This window comes from Acinonyx jubatus, chromosome D3 (assembly GCF_027475565.1).
Source record: "Acinonyx jubatus isolate Ajub_Pintada_27869175 chromosome D3, VMU_Ajub_asm_v1.0, whole genome shotgun sequence".
Taxonomy (NCBI): Eukaryota; Metazoa; Chordata; class Mammalia; order Carnivora; family Felidae; genus Acinonyx; species Acinonyx jubatus.
In genome coordinates this window covers 31606913-31624755 of record NC_069392.1, presented here as the reverse complement: position 1 = coordinate 31624755, position 17843 = coordinate 31606913, and the positions used below count along the sequence as shown (strand labels likewise).

At 45.1% G+C, this 17843-nt stretch overlaps 1 long non-coding RNA gene across 1 annotated transcript; it reads right to left on the bottom strand.

Moving 5' to 3' along the window:
- Positions 1 to 1107: 1107 nt before the first annotated feature.
- LOC113602183 (uncharacterized) lies at positions 1108 to 17766 on the bottom strand. Its single transcript, XR_003423531.2, has 3 exons — positions 13329 to 17766; positions 3990 to 4091; positions 1108 to 3256 (listed from the first exon to the last, which is right to left on the bottom strand). It is a non-coding gene; the product is annotated as an uncharacterized LOC113602183 (long non-coding RNA).
- Between the last annotated feature and the right edge of the window lie 77 nt (positions 17767 to 17843).

Sequence of the window (17843 nt, the reverse complement as noted above, 5' to 3'; positions counted from 1 at the left end):
GGTGCCTGGGTGGCTCAGTTGGTTAAGTAGCCAACTTAAGCTCAGGTAATGATCTTTTGGTCTGTGAGTTCAAGCCCTGCTTCAGGCTCTGCTTCCGATTCTATGTCTCCCTCTCTCTCTCTCTCTCTCTCTCTCTCTCTCTCTCTGCCCTTCCCCTGCTTGCTGTCTCTCTCATGCACTCTAAAATAATAAACATTAAAAGAAATTTTTTTTTAAAGAAGAGAGGGAGGAAGGGAGGGAGAGAGAGAGAGAAAGGGAGATTCCTATTTAGTACTTGGAGAAATTCATTGAGCCTTGGAAGTTCTGGAGATTCTCACCAATGACTTGTTCTTTCTTTCTTTCTTTTTTTTTTTTTTTAAATTATTTATTTATTTTGAGAGAGAGAGAATATGCTAGCTGGGGAGGAGCAGAGAGAGAGAGGGAGAGAGAGAACCCCAAGCAGGCTCTGCACTGACGGTGTAGAGCCCAAGGTAGGGGAGTGGGGGCTCAATCTCACAAACTGTGAGATCATGACCTGACCCAAAATCAAGAGAGTCCGACACTTAACCAACTGAGCACCCAGGTGTCCCCAATGACTTGTTTTTCTGCTTTTAATCAGGCAAGAATGAAGAGCTGCCCTTTGTTGACTGACACCCCCTCCCCCAGTTCTTTCCCTCTTGGTTAAGGAAAGACTCAGGAGAGGGGCCCCCGGGACATGCCTTTTATCGTGGTTCCCAGACTTCTAGATTCCACACACCAGCAACGTCTCAAAAAAATTTTGTTTTTGTGACCTACGCAGATTTGTCAATCATGTATGTGGCCAAGCGAAAAAGAAAAGCAAAAAGAAAGCCCTGCCATTTCCCATCATGATCATTTTATTACAGAAATGACATTTTGACACCAAAATGCAGAAGGGACATGACTTGGGCTAAGGACATTTTTTTCACATGAAATACACTTAGCTGAATGAAAATCTCATGGGGCTGTCCCTATTACTCTAGTGTGGGTATAAATGTCATGGGGGCAGACCAGTGCCCACCTGGGAGTTACAGCCCCAGAGAATAGGCTGTGCACTTGGTCCATCGGGTCTCCTGTCTCTGACCGCCCCCCCACCCCCCGCCGCCGAGCTGCCTGGCCCTCCTAGCCTCTTAGTGGGCTCAAGTGTCAGCCTCATATTGTTTAAAGTATCTGTGCCCCTCGATTAATGCGCCCCTTGGTTAATGCGCCTTATTATTGTCAGCATTACTTTACTCTCCAAAGTTGTCACGGGGCCAACCGTGAGTCCAAAGACATCATTTGAGCCCTTCCCGTCCCCAGCGGACAGCTTGGAGAGGGAACGCCCTCTTCAGAACGGAGAAGTGACCTCTGTGGGGCCAATGTGCTTCCCTGGGAGGAAATTTAGCATTGTTTTGCTGTTTCTGTCATCTTCCATAAAAGAATAACCATCCTTCCCAAAGAAAATGGGAAAAGAACAAAACCCTTCCATATATGAAAACACCTCTGTTCTCAGACCACAAGTATTTTCCATGTGTGTTATCCAACTCATGCAGAGATGAGGGCTTTTAAACTCTTCCCGAAAAGTTCCTAATCCATTTGATTACTAAAGGAAAGTTATATTAGAGACTCCTCAAAAGCTACCTAATACATTTAATTACTAAAAGGAAGTTGTTAGAGTTTTCTCTAAATTAGGAAAAATCAAAAACTAATTTTTTTTAAAGTCCAGTGTGCTTCACTTTCCTTTAAAGATTTTCAATTTGTATATTAATGTTTTATATGACCTCTTCCAATTAGATTATCAGTGCCATGACTGGGCAAACATCTACGACATATTCATTCAACAAATGTTTTGTTTGTTTGTTAAAGATTTATTTATTTTTGAGAGAGAGCATAAGCAGGGAAGGGGCAGGGGGCCAGGGAGGGACAGAAGATCCAAAGTGGGTTCTGCGCAGATAACAGCTAGCCTGATGAGATCATGACCTGAACCGAAGTCAGAGGTCAGCTGCTCAACGGACTGAGCTACCCAGGCGCTCCCTCAACAAATGTTTTTAAAGTATGTGCTATGTGCCAACCATAGCTTTGGAGGCACGATGATGAAAACTCACCCTTTTCCATCAAGGGGCTTCAGGATTTTAACAGGGAGAAACAGACATGTTGATGTGTTCCCAGTGCTTTCTTAATTACCTGGGCAGGTACAACGGAACCCGAGGTGGGCATCATCGGTTCTCCCCGGGAGATGGCGGGGAGGGACCACACCCCCTCATCAGGGAGGGAAGGAGACGAGGGGAAGGCAAGTGTGATCAGCAGACCAGGTGGTGAGGGGTCTGGGTGTCCTGCGAGCAGGTGAGGCTGTGCTAGTTATTAAGTCATTGCCTCGAAGCTCAGCACCGCCCTGCTCTGCTCTGCAGTTTGAGGCCAAGGTCAAGGCTCTGCAAATACACTTCCCTTTGCCAGCTGGCTCCCCATTAGGACCCACCAGTGGGAGCACTGAGAGGACACTGGAAGGCTTGAAGAGGGAATGGCCACCTGCTGGCCTGGCCTGCTGTTCTTGTCACCATCACACTGGCAGACTCCCAGCTGTTTTCCAGACCCCCAAACCAGTCTGCCTGTGTCTTGCAGAGGTGACAGCACCACCAGGCAGCAGTCTGGCCTCAAGGCCCCTCTTCCACGCCTCTGCCCTGCCTGTGGAACAGCTCTCCATGGAGGCCCAGCTCCCCGCCTCAGGCCACCCCTCCCAGCTGGCAGGTTCTGGTGATCCGGCCTCTGCCTTGTTTCCTGAGCCAGCCCCCACTATCTCTGCTCACTAAACACTTTTCTGTGTTTGCCTTCTTACCTGCACAGCCAATTTCCTACATTGAATTCTCTCTAGTGAAATGCCTAGGGTTGTCTCTGCTGTCCCGAGAACCATGATCCATGTCATATCGGGTGTGAGTGGTCCAAGAAAACAAACTTTTAAAGGTCAGAATATGGGATGGATACGGATGTGTTTGGCCTTGAATGCAGTGCTGAAGTTCTTCCTGATGAAAATGGGACGCCAGTAATCTGCAGCATATGACAGCATCACTAGTAGTGAAATGATTGCCAGTGGTTCGTCGTGAGGAAGCATCTACTGATGTGCCTGAAAGGACCAGTGGCCACTGCGCTTGACAGTTCAACAGCAACAAACATTACTGTGATGGTGGGGTGCAGCCACTTCTCTCTGCGGTGGAGACCTTACCGAAGGAATACAACCACGCCTCTAGCTGATTTTGAGCAAGGAATCCAGCATCTGGGAGCATGGCTGGAGGAGCAGGAGATTAGGAGTAATAGATTAGGAGTCTATTGCCAACTCGATTCAGTGACTTCCTACTGGTTTGAATATGTTTGAGAAAGTTCATCGTGGAACACTGAATGCTTCTGAATATTTTTATTACTTTTTTTTTTTAATACAGTGACTTAAACCTAGCAAACTATACGTGCCTGGACTTGGGGGTCCCTGCTATTGGACTTGGGGTCCCTACTATTAATACATAGGCAAGCAAATGCTGTCTCAGTGCCCTCTCTGTAGCTTATCTCAGAGACTTTGATTCCTAGAGTTGGGAGAGATCATCAGCCCCTCTTACAACACCCCTGCCTCATTCGCTTCTACCCAAGGCATCCAATGACGCACTTTCTGGTTTTCTGCAGCCCATCCCAATTTTTAATAGCTCTAACTGGGAGAATTTCCAGATCTTGAGCAATGTTTGCCTCACTGTAACTTTCTACTATTAATCCTAGTTTTGTCCCAAGGAATTATGTAGATTAATTCTAGCTCAGGGGTGGATCCAGAATTAGTGGAGCTGATCTTATTCAACTTGGGGTGGGGGGGAGGGCTCTCCTTCAGAAAAAAAAGAATAACAATGATAAACGTGATATTAGGTGGAAGTCTTCAAAGAAGATAGCGCAGGTGGGGGGCCCAGAAGCTTCTATTCCATGAAAGCCATAGCAAATCCACTTCTGTTCCAATCTCTTTTCCTGAGACTTCTTCATGTTACCTCATTCTCCACCATGCTGAGAGGTTTTTCCTTCTCCGAGATAAGCCTCCTCCGTTGACCCAATTGTTTCCTTGGACGTATTCAGATTTGTCACGGACCCTCCTAAAAAATGGTTGCATGAACCAGTCACTGCCTCTGGAGAAGGAAAGTGGGAGACAGTGTCCGAGCTGAGAGGAGACCTGTCAATACATGCCCTCATGAAGACTTTGTGTCATGAGCATGCATGGCTGCACAATGAAAGCCTTTAGTCACAAATTTAAGCAAATAACTTTTTCGATCATGTCAAAAACTGAATAACACACTCCAGGATGACCTACCCAGCCAGAGTACAATTGGAGTCTAACCTACATGACTCTAAATACCAGGGAATCCTAACATTTCGGGGTGCTGGTCCCGCAAGTGCTAGGTAACCCTAGGCACTCACTCCGCACTTGCACAGTTACTCTTTGAGACCTAAACAGAGGAGTTTCCACTGACCCCAGTGAAATTTTCCTTTGCCAAGCTGTCCACAAAATTCCTTGAAGCCTTTTTCGATCATCTGCTGTGAATTACCCCTCTTAGGTTTGCTGTCTGGAAAACTGACACATGCTTTTGTTCACTCAGCTCTAAAATCATTAAGGGCCTCTCAGATTCGAAGACAAAGAAAGCCAAATAATTGTACAATGTGACTAGGTCTACAGCCAGTCAGAGAGCAGAGCCGCCAGGACCTGGGGGCCTGGGGAGGTAGAGGTGAGGAAGGCTAAGAGTGGAAAAGTACTGAATGCTGAGTCAGAGCGGAGAGTAGTGTCTTCAAGGCCCCCCAGACCAGGTGGTCTTGGCAGAGGTCCTGAGAAAGGCCTCATCTGAGACAACCCCCCCACAAAAAGAGGCCTGGAAGTGGGGGTGTTTGGGCCAGGCTTGCAGATATGCCTCAGAGCAGGGCTGGGGTGGGGGGTGGGGGTGCAGCGCGATGGGGCTTGCCTCTGAGTCTTTGCAACACTGTCCAGAAAACTGCAGTGCCCTGGCTGAGCACCAAGTCTAGCATGGGTAGGGCAGAGCCTACCCCTTATGAGACCTGCCAGGTAAAACTTTGTAATTGCCTGTAGTCTGGTCTGAAAACATCACACGTTGAAACTTGGCCTGGAGCCAGACTCCTCAGGCTAAAGTTAGAATAAAACATGATGTCTCAACCTCAGCGTTATTAACATTTTGAGCTGGACGATTCTTTGTTGGGGAGGGGAGGGGGCTATGCTGTGCATTGTGGGATATTTTACAGTATCCTTGGCCTCTATCCACCAGATGTTAATAGCACTCCCCACATCATGACAACCCAAAGTGTCTCCAGACATTGCCAAATGTCCCCCGAAGGACAAAATCACACTGGTTGAGAACACTGAAACAGAGGAACATAGTACCTCTGAGACTTGTGTTACTCAGAATTCTACTTCTGTAAATCTGCTTCCGTCTACCTGTCAGGCATTGCCCTGGGAATGTTTCTTCTGCCTAAAATATCCTTTCTTTCCTTGTCTGGTTGTGGACACCTACTCTTCCTCTCACCTCTCCATGAAGCCTTTCCTGACCACGCTCCAGGGTGGGTCTTGTCTTTGTACAGCTTCGGACTGTGCTTCTATTATTATAGTCTTTGTCTGCAACACATCCATCCACACAGGTCTGGCACTCAATAGGCACACAGTATATGTTGGAGAGAGTGGACTTAGACAAGAGGAACCAATAGTTTTCAAAGGAGACTGAAAAAGGAGTGGCCACAGTCATGCAAAAAAATACACCAGCAGATATTGAGGTCCTGGACACAAAGAGTAGAGCACTACAAGAAGAAGTCACCCCCAGAGTGAAATGCTGTTGAGAATTGAAGTAGGAAAAAAAGATTGAAAAGTCTCTTGTATGCAGCACTCAGAAGGGCACTGGCGACATTCATGAAAGCAGGTGAGGCGGGTGACACAGGAAGCCACATGCCCTGCAGCAGGTTGAGGGGCAGCTGGCTGGCTGGGCACTGAGGAGAGGGAAGGCTCTTTCAAGGAGATCCAGACACAATGGGAAGGTGGTGACTAGAAGGGGTGTAAGGTCAACAGAAGATATTTAAGAAGAGGCAGACATCATGGGCGGAGCAAGGAGGAAGAAATAGTCGGTGGAAATGGATGTAGGGAGTAAACATACCAGAGAGAGGAAGTAATTGATGAAGTGAGGTCCAGAGGGAAATTGAAGGGAATGGGTCCAGAGCACAATAGGGAGGAAACAGAGAAGTGCATCTTTTGAAACAGGGGAAAATGAGTGCAGGGGAAGGTTGCTGTGTGTTACCATGGTGAATTACCTCTTAGTGCATTTGGACTTAGTGCAATAGGGCATTTGGACAGTGAGCAGAGGTTTGGAAACGTCAGTGAAGGGGAGAGGAAAAGCATTGCTGGGAAGCACCAAAGTCGAGGGAATGGAAAGTGGCCAACATTAATGAGCACCTACTATGTGCCAGATCTCTTAGCTGTTACTTCATTTACTGCTTGTGACTGCCCTATGAAGTTGGTGTGATATCACTTTATAGATGACCAGAAAGTGAAGTGAAAGAGATAAGGTCTCAGGTAAAGCCTGATGTCCTAGCGAGTAGCATACCTGGACCCTGAGCCTACGTTGGGTCTGAAGTCATATCCTTTGCGGTGCTCCACTCTTGGAGGTATCAGGACAGTTAAGATAGTGGGAATAGGTGCAGGACAGAAAGAAGTATGGACAGTTCAGACAGGGAGTGGAATATGGGAATGGGAATGAACACATTGGAGGCAGGAGGTCAAGAACCTCTGAGACTACTGCAGTCTGTCGTTCTTTTAAACGTTGGCAAAATCTGGAAAAATGGGATAGGCCGAGGGAGGGTTAAAAAACTATAATCCTGGAGATGGACTCTGCAAAATGTGAATGATGACCTTGAAGTTAACACCCTGAGGACAGTGGAGTTGCTGTGTGGGAGGGATCTCCTTGGAGTTGGCGTCTCCCCTGAAGTCAGGAGAGCAAGGTGTAAAATGTGAAGGGATGAGGGAACACTAACCTCCTTCTCCCCACCCCCATCCTTCTGTCCTCACTCACATACCCCAGGCCCTAGAGATGCAGAAAAGTTTCCAGAAGGGGTGCTTTATTGCTAGAGACAGCCTGCTTTCACTTAGGACCAGAAGAGAGAGGAAGAGCTTTCTGTGAAGATGCTGAGTTTGTGTGTGTGTTGAGGGCAGGGGTTTAACAGAGAAATGGGTACATTGGGGTGGGGGTGGGGGTCTCAATGAGAAAGCCTGTCACAGTAGCAGCAATGGGAGGAGGGTGCATGAGAAACAAAGATGGACCCAAAGCCCAAAAAGATAGTAGGCTTCTACCTGTTTTGCTTTCGGGGCTGATCTAAGCTTTGGACAGTAGTAACCATGAAGTGCTCAGACACAAACTGCTTTAGTCCACACCTCTTGTCCTCCTTTCAGATGGACACACACCATTTAAAAATAAACACACTGAGGCGCTGGGTGGCTCAGTCGGGTTGAGCATCCGACTTCAGCTCAGGGCATGATCTCAGGGTTCAGTTCCTGAGTTCGAGCCCCATAACAGGCTTGCTGCTGTCAGCGTAGAGCCTGCTTTGGATCCTCTGTCTCTCTCTCTCTGTCTCTGCCCCGCCCCTCTTGCACTCTCTCTCAAAAATAAATAAACATTAAAAAAAAAAAAAAAAGAACAACCATACTTAAGAGGAGTTACCCAAGCCCCATCCGAATACATTGAAATTTCAGGATAATTTATCACATTCATGCCCAATTCTCCTTCAACGTCCTGAGCTACTCTAAGAGGACAAGGTCATTGCCTGATAAATCACATCTCTTTTCCCACTCCCAGGCACCACAGAGTATTTATTCTAAAGACATTTGATTCTTAATGATCTTAGAATATGGGGAAGCTATGAACCATTTCTGCTGCTGCAGTGTCTGAGTACTGAGCAAATCTTTCCCTGCCTCGGCCTTTTCCGTAGAGCCCATGGAACAACTGGCAGGGAAGACAAGTTCCCCAGACTGGGGTGGGAGTTGGGGGGTGGGGTGAGAGGGATTAGCAATCACTCAAAGGGTCTCTTGTGCCAAAAAGAGCCTACAGATCAAGATTTGAGGACCTGGAAAGATAAGCAAGTCTGGGCTGATGTTGCTGTCCCCCCATTCACCTCCCTTTCTTTCCCTCCTCTCCCAACAGCAGGTACAACCATTGGAAGTCCCACTAGCCTTAGGACAAGACTGAGAATGTACTTTTGGAAAAATATGATCCTGTCCTCTATCTTTGCTTTATATACCCCCTTCATCTGTATTTTGTGTGGCAGACCATTTGATCCAAAATAATTTGGTTAAAAAGTTGATCCAGGGGCGCCTGGGTGGCTCAGTCAGTTAAGTGTCAGACTTCAGCTCAGGTCATGATTTCACAGTTCATGAGTTCAAGCCCCGTGTCACGCTCTGTGCTGACAGCTCAGAGCTCGGAACCTGCTTTGGATTCTGCGTCTCCCTCTCTCTCTCTGCCCCTCCCCCACTTGTGCTCTGTCTGTCAAAAACAAATAAACATTAAAAAAAAACATTAAAAAAAAAAAAAGAACTAGCTGATCCAAAACAAAAATTTAGTTTACACAACAAATCACTGCTGGACAATGTGTCATCGACTATTATTATTTTTTCAGCGTTACTGAGGCATAATTGACAGGTAAAATTGTAGGATATTTAAAGTGTACAATGTGATGATTTGATACATCTATGTGTTGTGAAAGAGCTTCCCCCTCTGTTGAGTTAATTAACACATCACCTCATATACTTACCTCCTCCTTTTTTTCTGATGAGAACATTGAAGTTCTATGGTCTTAAAAAAAAATTCAGTTCTACAAGACACTCTCATCAGCTATATTCACCATGTTAATACATTAGATCTTCCAATCTCATTCATCTTATAGCGGAAAGGTTTTAACCTTTTACCAACCTCTCCCTATTTCCCCCAACCCCCAGGCCGTGGCACCACTGTTCCACTCTCTGTTTCTATGAGTCGGACTGTTTTTTCAGATTACACATATAAGTGACACCATGCTTTCTGTCTGGCTTTTTTCACTTAGTATAATACCCACCAGGCTCATCCATGTTATCAGAAATGACAGGATTTCCTTCATGTTAAAGGCTGAACTATTACCTATCTATCATCTATCTACCTACCACATTTTCTTTATCCATTCATCTGTCAACACTTAGGTTGTTCACATACTATTATGAATAATGATGTATTATTTTTAAAATTTCTTATTTGAATTCTTTTTGATTCATTTTAGGCAAATAAGAATCTACGTTTTTGGTAACATCTTTTTTATATAAATTTATTTAAATCTTTGTAAAAATGTTTTTAATGTGTATTTATTTTTTGAGATAGAGACAAAGTGTGAGCGAGGGAGGTGCAGAGAGAGAGGGAGACACAGAATCCGAAGCAGGCTCCAGGCTGTCGGCACAGAGCCGGATGTGGGGCTTGAACTCACAGACCACAAGATCATGACCTGAACCAAAGTCGGACACTTAACCAACTGAGATACCCAGGCGCCCCTGTTTTTGGTAACATCTTGACAAATCTTTTAATTTTGCAAATCAGTTGGAAATGAATGTTTCCAATCATCTGTTCATGTTTGCATATTTTTTCTTGCACAGTGGGAAGGGGTGTATTAGATTTAGAAATGTTTCAAGCCATTGTGACACAGACAAGTGGTGCCGGCTTGAGTTGTTGTTCCAGCAAGCAGGAGGAGATAGAAACTCCTTGATTCAGCTGGACTTTATGCCTAAGATTTCTGTTCGTCCTGCTGGGCAAATTTTAGAGTCCTTTCAGTGTATTTTCTACATACTCACATTGCAAAATAAGGAGTGTGTTCTCTTTGGCGCTGCTTAAATCTGGAGTCTACCACAAACATGTACATTCTTCTGGAGGGCAGCTAGAGAGTAGCCATGTCGGTGGCCTGTTTTATTCCCCAAAGTCTGTGCTCTGCAGTAGCCCTGAGACAGGTTTGTTTTAATGATGCTCTTACTGTGGGTGGGGTCATGCAATACCTAGATATTCAAACTCTGGCTTGAATGTATCTCCTTGTTTTTGTTTCTGAGATTTAGGGATCAATGGATGGCACCCGTTTTCTCTTTTTCCCCTGTTTCCAGAAGGCTTCACCTTTAATCACAAAACTATTTGGAATCCTGGGGAAATATGCTCCCACCTTATGTGAAACCATTTTATAAGACACAAAGTGGATACAACAGTCCATCAACATGAAATAAGAAAATTAAGGGTGCCTGAGTGCTCAGCCGGTTAAGCGTCTGACTCTTGGTTTCAGCTCAGGTCATGATCTCCAGGTTTTGTGAGTTCGAGCCCCACATCAGGCTTTGTGCTGGTGGCACGGAGACTGCTTCGGATTCTCTCTCCTCTCTCTCTCTGCCCCTCCCCCCACTCATGCTGTCTCTGTCTCTCTCAAAATAAATAAACTTCAAAAATTTTTAAAAAGAAGAAGAAGAAGAAGGAGAAGGAGAAAACTAGAACCTCGGCAACTTGAGTGTTCAAGTATGTCATTTGTTACAAATGTTAGAAAGCACTGCAAATAGCAAACAAAAGGCAAATCAAGTTCCGGAATGCAGAAGACATGAGAACAATGCTCATGATATAAATATGAAGACTTTTTTTCCCTAAGTAAGGAAAAGTAGGATTGACTTTGTAGAAGTTAACTTTAACAACTTCAAGAGACCTCTCATATCGGAATAAAAGAAGTATCTTTGTTTTACTCTGCTTTCTGTCTCTGGTCTCAATGATGGTCCCCCCACAATCACCATTACCTCCAAAAGAAATAGGCTTTGAAGGGAGAGTCATATGAGTCAGGGAGTTGTTTAGTGTCCTCGAGGATGGTATGTGTGCAGAGGAAACAGGTGGTTTTGGTCCTATAATTAATATTTATTACTAAGTTTCTAGTTCAACTTAATTCATATTTTGTTTAGCAAATTTAAACAATCACTTCTAAAAAGTGATTTTTTATTATAATATGATTGTTTTGTTAAGTGCATTTAAATTTTTAGATTATATTTATACATTTAATGTATATGTGTTCACCGACAATCCCTTAATGTGGAGATCCTGAGATTATGAGTTTGGTTCTCTTTAGTATTTCTTCACTTAATTCTACATCCTACACTTCTTCATTTAATTCACTTAATTTCTTCACTTAAAAGATGCCCCTCCACTGAAGGAACAACGCTCAACCCAATTCCAGGAAGACAAGGTGTCTGCTCCAGGCTTTTGAACTTGATGACATTCTGCTTCATTTTCACATTCTTCCTATTGCTGGGACCACAGCTCTCACTGATGTGACAGTGACACTTGATTGCATTCTGCACCTGTCCCCCGGATTTTGTCTGACTCTGCAAACCAGTTTCCAAAGACAATCTAATGACACTCTGTTGCTACGCTCATCTACCAGTTTTGCCGTCCTCTTTCTCTTAAGCCCTACGTGATATTTTTCCCTGTCCAGAGACATTTGCAGCTCAACTCAGTGGTGGCCACCTTCCATGTGCAAAGCTACCAACTGAAATAACTGATAATATAGAACTGATAATATAGAATCACCCTCTCTTCTTGTTTCCCTGAACACCAAGAGCCACTATGTCATGAAGATATGCCTGTTGAATAAATGAACGCATGAATGAATAAACAAATGATATCTGTGGGGATAAATCCACACAAAAATAAGAAATTTATCTTTGTTTTATTTTCCTCTTAAACTGGTTTCTTCTCTTGGCAGAAGAGACTCAAACGTTAATACTGATCAAAATATTTCCTTTTTGTGAGAGACGGGTAGAATGCACATATCTCATTTAAATCTCATATGCATCCTTCAAAGTGAAAAATATGCTAGCTTAAAAGCAATGGCTGTCTTAGAAATGAAAATTCTTGAGATTCTTTATTTGCTAGCTTTCCTCTGTCAGCTATATATTCCCTAAAGGCATATGGTGATGTGCTCTCTCTCTCTTCATGTGTGTATAAACACAATTTTTAACTGTACTAAAAAGTACTTTTTTTTTTTAAGTTCAGATTAGATTTTTTAAAGTTTAGGGGCATTTGGGTGGCTCAGTCGGTTGAGCATGAGTTCGGCTCAGGTCATGATCTCACAGTTCATGGGTTTGAGCCCCATGTTGGGCTCTGTGCTGACAACTCAGAGCCTGGAGCCTGCTTTGGATTCTGTGTCTCCCTCTCTCTCTCTCTCTGCCCTCCCCCCACTGTGTTCTCTCTCTCTCTCAAAAATAAATAAACAAACATTTTTAAAGTGTAATATAAAACATGGCCTTAGGGGCGCCTGGGTGGCTCAGTCAGTTAAGCCACCAACTCTTGACTTCCACTCAGGTCATGATCTCATGATTCTTGAGATTGAGCCCGGTGTTGGGCTCTGTCCTGAGCATGCTTGGGATTCTGTTTCTCTGCCTCTCCCCTGCCTGCATGTGCACGCTTTCTCTCTCTCTCTCCCTCTCTCTCTCTCTCTCTCCCTCCCTCTCTCTCTCTCAAAATGAGTTCATTTTTAAAAAATGCCTTAATTAAAACATGACGATTTTGATTATTGCCAGAAACTCCATTTTAATAAACTTAATCTGCTTTCCAAAGGCAGGTGAACTGTTTAAGGGGCTTCATGCCACAAAGTTGGTTCAGGAAGCTTGTTATTTGTTACTCTAAGCATTGGAGCCGATGCAGACTATTAACACTAACGAGGGAGTACTTAAGATACTCTTAAGGAAGAAGGAAATGTGAAAAATGAACTGCAAGGTGAAGAAAGGTCTGGCAGGACTGAGCACATTCGTGCACTTCCCCCTTTCTGCAGTTACCAAAACAACCCGAAAAAGAAAGTGCAAGTATGAACACTTGAAAAGCCAGCGACTGTGTGATGAAGACATAAAGCTTCGAGAGGAATTGCCTGACTCAGTGCTGGTCAGTGTTCCATCCACTTCAAAAATGTCAAGTGTTTTGATAATTGGATTAAATGCAACAGAGTCTCACCGTGTCTTCCTCTCCAATGTTATTAATAACTTCGTAGCGTTTTGTAACTACTATCAAACAAACTTTCTCCCCCGTAATGTAACAATGCCTTTTTAGGTTAAAAAAAAAAAAAAAAAAAGCTTTGCAAATGGAGCATAAGCTTTCAATAAAAAGGCGGAGAAACATTTGCCTGAAAACAATCCAGTTTTAAAATACAGGCAGATGGAAGAGTTTGTTAGTATGGTCCCATCTCCATTCCTTTTCAACCCCAAGAACCTTCCCCCAGTAGAGAGACCTGAGGGTGAATTACCCTAAGGGGAAAGGGATACGTACCAGGAGAAGAACTCAGAACAAAGCATGCCCACTTGGTCAGTGCTGATGAACAAAATACAAATTTTGAAAAAGATATGATGAGGCAGAGGTTGTGTCCCTCCCACCACCGCCTCCTCCCCCGGGAGATCGGAGATCCGGATGGCGTGAGACACAGAAGGAGCACTGCTGTGATGGAAGAGTTAAAGCTTAAAGCCAGCCACGCTGCCCCCTCCCGCAGAAGGGCGGAGCTGGGGGGTAGCGGGGGAGGAGGACTTTTCCTGGAAAACTTTAGGAAGCCTGGGCCCCTTCCTGGCAGGACCTGGGAAGCGTGCACGGACCTGATTTCCTTCCACACGACACCAGCTTGGGGGAGGGTGAGCCAGTAAAGGGGAAAATGTCCAAACTGGAAAGACCAGGCTGGGAACGTCCCCTGGGGAGCATCCCATAGCGCCAGTGCCCCGAGAGGGGTTGCCCGAGACCCGAAGGGACCTGGGGGTTAAGGAAAAAAAACTAGCACGGTCTGTCAATACCCGAGATTAGGATGGCCGAGGCTGTCAAAGGAAGGAATCATCATAGTGGCCTGGATGGAGCAGGTCTCATATCAGCATCAGCTAGCATAAGACAGAGAGAGGTTCAAAGGGCAAGAGTCCTCTCCCACGGCTGAGCCCCCTTTGTATGGACCCACCTAGGGAAAGCAGGGAGAGCTCAAAGCTGAATTAATTGAATTGTGAACTTGAAAAAGTCTGAAAACTCGGACATGTCTGAATTGTCCTGGAAGTAACTTTTCTGCCATCGGGTAGGGGAGGAAGCTAGAGAGGGAATCCAGTTATGGGGAAATAAAGAGAGTTGCACATAATACCTCTGGGTCCATGGGTTGTGAAATCTCATCTACTCTGCTAGAACCATCAATGTCATGAACTTCCTCATGCAGAATTTCAGGTGCATGGAACTGGAAATAGTGGACATTTATTTTACAAGACTGAGGTCTTGCAGGTTAAGGTTAGGTTAACAGAATGAAGGTTAACAGGTTAAGGTTAGGTTAACAGAAATTGAAGTACAATTTCATGAAGCTTTGTTGTAGATCTCCGGGATCCACAGTAGTAAGACCGACAGACATAGCATGGAAATAAGCAGTGAGTGGAGAGCACAGCAAAGAGGAAACAGGGGTTCCAGAAAAACTTTGCAAAATTCTGAAAGCCAGCACACCTGGTGAATTCTCAGGGCTTATCTGGTACAAGGTCACACTCAGCAGGAGGGGTAATGACCCCATTGACCGCTTCCTCAGTGGGAATGATGACCTGGAAGTTTTTTCCAGAGTAAGAAAAAGCATCTCCAGTTTTACAGTGGAAGTAAATGAGGAGAGATAACCTTCAGAGGATGTTTTTTATAGACAATTCTGCTGGAACAGAGTTTTGCAAGGTCTCCAAGAATGGTTCTTTGTTGTGGAGCCATGCATAGAACATTGGGTGATATTTAAATACAGAGCATGTGTTGGTAATCACCTGTCTGACTTAATTTAGTGAGAAGTTGTGGGGTTGGTTGACTTTGATTATTGCATAAGTGACCCCCCCCCCCCACCCCACCCCCGCACAGCTTGGCAGGGAGCTGGGCGGTAGACAGAGTGTTGGCTCTGTTGTTGCATCCTGGAGAGCCAGACTCCCTATGGCCTTCTACAAGGCCTCTTAGCTGAGAAAAGCTCTCTGTAGCCCTAAGTGTGGTGATGAACCTCTTTAACTCCCAACTGTATCAATTTGCTAAAGCTGCAAAGTACCCCAGACTGGGTGGCTTAGAAATGTATTTCCTCACAGTTCTGGAGGTGAGAAGTCCAAGGTCAAGGTGTCCACAGCTTTGGTTTCTCCTGAGGCCTGTCTTCTTGGCTTCCCTTTTCTTATAACGGCATCAGTCATACTGGATTAGGGCCCATCCTAAGAACCTCATTTTAATATGATTACCTATTTAAAGGCCCTATCTCCAATGTGTCTGTAGACACATTCTGAGGTGCTGTGGGTTAGGATTTCAACACACGAATTTGGGGGGGAGACAAAATTCAGCCCTTAACACCAAATTTCCACACCTGAGGCCAAGAATGGTCAAATGTTTACCCTGGGCCTACTTCTAGGGATTCAGATGAGATGAAAGGACAAAGCTCGTCAAATGTCCTAATCAGTGAGTCTTGGCCTCCAAGAATCAGATCAGATTTCAAAATAACCTGGGAAGCTAGAGAAGTAGGTAGAATAGAAAAACATTGTTGACATTTTATTTAGACCCTGCTTTGTTCCAGAAAGGACATGAGGCGAGAGGACTCCCAGATTAATAAGGGTATAAAGAGTAAGGCAAAAGGAGACAGTCTGTCATGAGTGCCCATCCGCTCTCTCACTGCCTCCCTCCCCCCTCTATTCTTTGACTGCATTTCACATCCTGGTGACCAGAGTGCCCACTGAGGCTGCACCCTCAGGGTGGGGGTGGAGGGGACAGTTAAGAAGTAGCTTTTCAAGGCAGAGCACGGTACTCTAGGGGCTTACCAAAGTAAATGTGATTTCCCAGGGCCTCTGAAAGAGGTAACTAGCAGACTAGCATATAGGTCATGATGGTGAAGAACTATTTTGTGTTTCCACAGAGAATCGTCAGTAAAGCACGAGAAACTTGGATAATCCATTAGAAAAAGCTGGTTTCAGTATTCAATGATTAACAGATATTTACTAAACTCCTACTATGTGCCCAGCAACATGTGGATCACTTTATGGTACACTGGTGAGCCAGTCTTTAAAAACGGTAGCAAACACACTAGTACCAAATACATGTATATTAACGTATATAATACATAACAAAAACCCTGTTGTTTAAAAAATATAATTTATTGTCAAATTGGCTTACATACAACACCCAGTACTCATCCCAACAAGTGCCCTCCTCAATGCCCATCACCCAGTTTCCCCTCTCTCCCACCCAAATACCCTATTTTTTGAGGAGCAATTAAAACTGAGGCAAAGAAGGTTATTTGTAACTTACTCAAATCCACATAGCATGGAAGAAATGAGGCCAATATTTTGACTTAGGAAAATCTGGCTGGCTCCAAACTTCATTCTGGTAAAAAACCACATGATTCTACCTTAAGATATCTGGAAGTTAAGCAATGAAGTTATGAAGTCTTTTTCTCTAGATGTTTAGATAGGCTGAGGTCCATAAGAGCTTATCTAAAGATGTAATTGAGCTCCTAGATTGGTCCAGGACAGACGGTAGCACGATGTGTTCAGAAAGGGGAGCTAAGAAGACACCAAAGAGAAATTTCGTAACTTCCTAATTTTGCTTGGTGTTGGAAGGGATCTCTAACGAAAACCTGCCATGAAGATCAACAAATGAATGCATTAATTTCAGAGTAAAGCATTCAGAACACAGTCTTATGTATTTTCAAAAGTCCAGCTCTGTATCTTGAAAACCATGAAAAACTGGAACAAAGAAGATGAAGCAGAGCATCCCTTTAGCTGCCCCCAAATGGCCGTTGGTGGGAGCTGGGGCAATTCTTGGCCTAGTTTTCTGAGCTGTTGGGCAAGGCTAGAGCGCAGACTAAAGCCCTATCCAGCTCTGGCTTCCTAATTCCTCTTCATGGTCTGTAATTTTCACCTCTTTACACCGTAAACCTCAAGTTTCTCTTCAAGATGTTTCAACATAAAGTGCTCACAGACAAAATCTAAAAGCATTTAATTCCATCATTAGGTTATTTGTGTAAAAAATGTCCCATCGAGGTTCTTGTACAAACTCTCATTGTTCTCCCAGACTCTGAGAAGTGGCACTCCAGAATAATTTTATATGGGTCAGCATATTTTATAAAGGGATAGGCAGAGCAGCTTATGAAATTAAACTCCTGGAAATCACAGACACACTCTCAGGAAATGCCTTGTATTTATGTTTAGGTGGTGCCAGTGTTCAACAGCGTTAAATAATCCAAGGTCGAAAAGGTCATTCCTCATTACAGAGAAAGGCTGCTCGGTTTGGGCTCCACATGGGAATTCTGAGTTCAGACAGTTTGTAAAATTCACTGTCATCGTTGTGTGTGGTTTTTAGTTGGGGTGAAGGCTTCTCGTTTGCAACGAAACATTCAGGAACACAGGCGCTTTGTGAGGGCGGGCGTCCGCGGGTGACCGAGCCGGCCGACAAACCCAGCGTCCTGTGGCTTTCCCCTGAGGGAAGAGCAACCCGTTAGCAGCTGAACGAAGAGCCTTCGGCCTGGCCGCCTCTCGAGCCACGTGCGCACGGGCCGCCCGGCGGGGGCGAGAGGGTCGGAGGCGCCCCCAACTGGCTCAGACGCGTCGGCGCCCACTGCATATCGGGTGCCCGGCTGCAGTCGTGGCCTTGGCCGCGCACGAACCCCGCCCCGGGACCTTGCTCCGGTCAGGTTCCGGGGCTTCTGTTCCTGGCCCACAGTCCCCAGCACCCACCCTTCTCGCGGTAGGAGCGCGGGGCGGGGTTCAGCGTGGAGCTGGCGGGGCTGGTCTCGGGGCGGGACCGAGAGCTGGCGGGGCGGGGTTTGACGGGGAG